Source organism: Petaurus breviceps, unplaced genomic scaffold (assembly GCF_028583685.1).
Source record: "Petaurus breviceps papuanus isolate PSGF00001 unplaced genomic scaffold, PetGlider_PUasm1.0 41, whole genome shotgun sequence".
Classification (NCBI taxonomy): Eukaryota; Metazoa; Chordata; class Mammalia; order Diprotodontia; family Petauridae; genus Petaurus; species Petaurus breviceps.
In genome coordinates this window covers 3615915-3620977 of record NW_027186320.1, presented here as the reverse complement: position 1 = coordinate 3620977, position 5063 = coordinate 3615915, and the positions used below count along the sequence as shown (strand labels likewise).

The 5063-nt window shown below is 37.4% G+C and overlaps 1 pseudogene; it reads left to right on the top strand.

Annotated features, from left to right (window-relative positions):
* The first annotated feature begins 1404 nt into the window (after positions 1-1404).
* Positions 1405-1738, top strand: LOC138171047 (small ribosomal subunit protein mS33 pseudogene; annotated as a pseudogene).
* The last annotated feature ends 3325 nt before the right edge of the window (positions 1739-5063 follow it).

Below are 5063 nucleotides of genomic sequence, written 5' to 3'. Positions count from 1 at the left end.
TTTTTGTTTATATGAATAGTTATGCTAATTGTTTCATAATTGTTAATCATCCTTTCATCTGAGGTATTAACCAAAAATATTCATTATACATAATGTGTAGGATATCTTTGTGTATATGTAAAAATGAGGATTTGTGATTATATTATGTGTAAGATTTTGTCCAACTACAATATCACATGACATATTGCCATGTAGATGCAGGATAAAGGGGAGAATATTTAGCCAATTCAAACCTAAAACAGATTACAGAAAATTAATAGATGAGTGACAAAAAAAATGTTAATTTACAAACTTCAGAATGATTGAAGGATTCTATAAATTGTTTTCTGTAGAAGATGATTTTCTTTTTATCTCTCTCTGAAATTAACTCTCATGCATGAAGGAAAACCACAACAATTCAATATTTGCACCGTGGACAAGAAGTATTAATGATATCCCTCAAATATCTTTGGTAATATCCCTGGGCTATGGGGAAAGAAAGTTTTTCTAAAATGATTCATTAGGAGTCCATCTGGAAAACAGCTGCTAGAGAATGACACATTCCATCTGGTAGTTTGCTATTTTTGTAAATTCTTGCTAACAAGGTGCTAAGCTCAGTTATTTCTAAAGGACTAAAGGATTACAAGTTCTATGTGTACCTTCTATATTTCAGTGCCCTTGTACAAACACCCCCTGTCTCTCCCTAGTTATAATTCTGTCTGCAGGGGAGGCCTTAAGGATTTAGGAGAAATACCAATCAATTTTTTCAAGCACTATTCTCTGTATCAAACTTTTTTCTTTCTGTATATGAGTATGGGGGTGGTAGTGGTGGTGGTGATGAAGGAACTGATTTTTCCATTTATTGTTTTAATTAGAACACTGAGAAATTTAACTTCCAGGAATAAATAATCAATTAGGTTTCTAGTTATGAATCTAGTTTCTAGATGAAGAATTATGCTTGAACATATACCAAAACTAATACTTTTGGCAGAATTGGAAATAAAAGGAATGTTTTTCTTTTATAACATTACCTCCCTGCAGAGATCATATTTTGAATTCTTTTCAGAGATGAAGTTTGGGGAGGGTGACTATTCAATGGCATTACAGTCAATGTGAGGTATATTTCTATGTGTCATGTAATAAGTGAATTATGCTATTTATTCATTTACTTCATTATGGTATAATGAAAGGCACTATAATACTTATCACAGTACAAAAAGTTAAGATTCTTTGAAGGAATATTCAGGATCTATGTACAGATAGATTGACTATTATTTTGCTGTGTATCATCTTTAGACCTAGATGAGTGGAACTGGGAGCCTCTTACTTTAAAAGACATTACACATCCATAAGAGTTTTTCTCTCTATTAAGTGAGGAAGTGCAGGTCATGTTAAATTGGAACTAACTACTGGTTCTCTCTCGAGATGTCATCTTTTTCAGAATATGCCAAACGAATGGCGAGACTGAGTGCTCAAATATTTGGACAAGTTGCCAACTCCCCCCACCCCCCCACACACTTCCAAATCCATGAAAGTAGTGCATTTATTTAGTGAACAGCCTTTGACCAAAAGGAAGGAGGCTTATGACTGGTATCCACCTCACAACACCTATTTTGCTCTCATGAGGAAACTCTGTTTCTTTGGTCTTTACAGAGATGAAGATCAAGACTTTAAGGAAACACTAATGAAACTAAAGAAGCTTTGTGGAAAAAGCAAACCAAAGAAAGGAGAAGAGAAAAGATTGGCTGCAAATAAATAGTGCTGGACCAATCTTTGGACCAACTGGTGCCTGAGGTGAGAAAGAAGTACACATGCTTCTTATTTTTCCACTCTCAATAAAAATACAGTTTCCTAAATTGATGGTTATTAGCCCAAGAATTATCCTGCTTATCTAATCACTCATCATGCTGAACAAAGATTGTACTCCTGAACCTATTTTGGTCCTTAAAACTTAATTTTGGCCTTGAAAGTTCTGTGACTATGTCATCTATTGTATTCTCAATGAAATTATTAATATGTAAGTATTTGCAAATTTTCTAGTAAAAAAAAGAATTCTTCTGACATATACCCAATGTTAAAGTGAATTGTAGATCCCATTTCCTCTTGTGTTCTTCAATATTTTGAAATATGATGTCTTTTAATAACAGCAATGCAAATTATAAAGGATAGAGAACAAGAGACTAAGTTACTTAAAATTCAAAAGATTACATTTTTGTTGTTGTTGTTGAAATAGGCAAAAGATTGCAAAGCTCCTCATGTTTTAAATTGGGTGATTCAGTTTATGATTTAAAAATATGATACATCGGTAATTATTTTTAAATCAAATAAATTTCCCAAAATACTTCCTTTGTCTATAAAATAGAAAAGCATCTTTTAATATTATATGGCAACTGTTGTATGTGTATTTGTTGTTATCCTAATGACCTAAATCTAAAAATATTGTGTAATTTTATTGATGAGGAATTAAAGGCTTAGACATCTTTTTCTTCTCTCTCTCTCTCTCTTTTTTTTTTTTTTTTGGCTTTTTGGAGGGCATTTGGGGTTAAGTGACTTGCCCAAGGTCACAGGGTTAGTTTTTATGTCGTGTCTGAGGCTGGATTTGAACTCAAGATATCCTCCTTACTCCAGGGCTAGTACTCTATCCTCTGCACACCTAGCTGTCCTCAGGCTTAGAGTTTTTATGAAAATTTTCCAGGTACACATAGCTTGCTTTTAAATGTAGGAGCACAGGGCAGAAAGGAAGCAGTAACTTTTCCAAGCACCTCCGTGAATCCTGTCACTAAACTTTAAAACGTGAATCTGAATGGGTTTTAGAGTGACATAATCCATTGGGAGACAGAGAGTTGCAGAATTCAGCCCAGCAAAGTGCCCTTGTTGTTCTGGGCAGGGGACACATGGAGCACATGGGGGCTGCAATAGCAGGGACTATAGAGCAGACTGCAGCAGAGTGAGAAGGAGCCCCAGCCAGCAGGCTCACCCACTGCAAGGGCAAATCACAGCCATCTCACCAGCATCTTACCACAGGATGGGAGGATCATTTGGAGCTGGGAAAGAGAAAGTACAGGGCCTGCAACAGACAGCAGCTTCTACTGGGGCTATCAGATCACAGACTGGAAGTATAAAGAACACCCGCCTGATTTCCAGAAGCCAAGATGGCAAAGTAAACTCTAGCAGCTACCCTAACTGACCTAGAAAACCCAGAGATAAAGGTCCCACAAGGAGTAAAATCCTGAAATAGTGAAAATGGCCTCAGATTTAGGAGTCATGTAGAAAACGTGTGACTAAGTCAGTAAGGAGTCTGAAGTGAAGGGCGGGAGGAGCCCAACAATCCCTATAGCAGCTGACCAGCAAGAGCTCCCAAAGCCCAGGCTGATGGAGCCAGCAAGCTCTAACAACACAAGTTCACGTAGATGTTAGCATCAACAGAGAACTCTGCAGACACCAGTGCTGCCAACCACCAGTTGCTGAGCCTGCCTGGGATGAGGACCAGGAGCATAGAGGCAGAAATCTGAAATGGCCAGTCTACCCCTCACCCACAGGCAACTCTGTAAGCCTCAGGGTAACTAAGGGGAAACACAGAAAATCCTGGTCTTGGCTCCAGTCTAGGCACCCAGAGGCTACAGCACACAAAGTCAACAAATAGGCCTTTATTTCCCAGCTTCAGAAATTAGCAAATATGAAATAAAAAATGGGAAAGAAAGAAGCTGAGAAGCAGGGAAAGGCAATAACATTGATTAGAGCTTATTATAGCGAGCAAGAACAGCCAAATACAGAGGAAAACATGAACTATATAATCACACGTGAGACCACAGAAGGAAATATGAACTATTCTCAATCCCAAAAAACATTCTTGGAGGAGCTTGAGAAAGATTTTAAAAGCCAAATTAGAGAGATAGAGATAAATATAAATTTAGTGACCAAATTTGAAAAAAGTCTCACTGAAGAAAATAAATCCTTAAAATGTAAAATTAGTGAATTAATTGGAGAAAATATTTCCCTAAAAAAGGATCTTCAAAAACTAACTGTAATGGGAATTCAAATTTGGAAGATCTTCCCTGCCCCTAGGCTAAAGTGCAGCTGAAGCCTGGGGTGGGAGGCTTGTTTTTCAGTAGACACTTTTTGATTGGCCAGTGGGTCAATAAGGTTGTTACATTCTCTGAGCCAGGAGAAGGCTATATAAGCCCTGATGTGAGGCTTTGTTTTGGGGGCTCACTTTGAGAAGTGTTCTGTGATTTGATATGGATTCTGGGAAGCCATTGTCCGGAGGTCCCCCCTCCCCCCAGTTTTGAAAAACCCAGATGTTGAAACCCAGATGTTGACTGGGTGTGGATGTAATGGTTGGACAGTTTGAAATCTGTCCACTTGATCTGTTTCTGTCTTGATAATTCTGCCTGTATACTTTGAAGTTCAGAGTTCTGACCTTTTTCCCCTGAACGAGGTAAACGATATATGTTTGACTGATTAAAGTAAGCTTGTTAACCAATTTTGAGTTGCTTTCCTTTATCAAAGCAGATCCAAGAACCTGTATTGGCAGCAAACCCTGAGGATGCTTGGGGTGCTTGCTGCTACACTAACCAAAGAGAATAATTCACTAAAAATTATAATCAGTCAAATCAAACCTCAGGTCTCTATGGTGCACCAAGAGTTAATCAAGAAAAACATGAAGATTGAAAAATTAGAAGAAAGTGTAAAATATCTCACAGGACAACCAACTGACCTGGAGAACATATCCAGGAGAAATAACCTAAGAATTTTTGGTCTACCAGAAAGCCATTATGAAAAAAAAAAACAGCCTGCCCAACATCCTCCAAGAGAATGTCAAAGAAAACTGACCTGATGTCCTAGAATCAAAAAAGTAAAATAGTTATCTAAAGAATTCAGCATACTCCTCTTGAAAGAGATTCCAAATTAAAAATTCCAAGAAATATGGCAACCAAATTCCAGAATTACAAGGTTAAGGAGAAAATACTGAAAGCAGGCAAAAGGAAACAATTTAAATAGTGTGAAACTATACTCAGGATTACAAAGGAACTAGCAGCTTTTACATTAAAAGATTGGAGGAGGGATGGCTAGGTGGCAGAGTG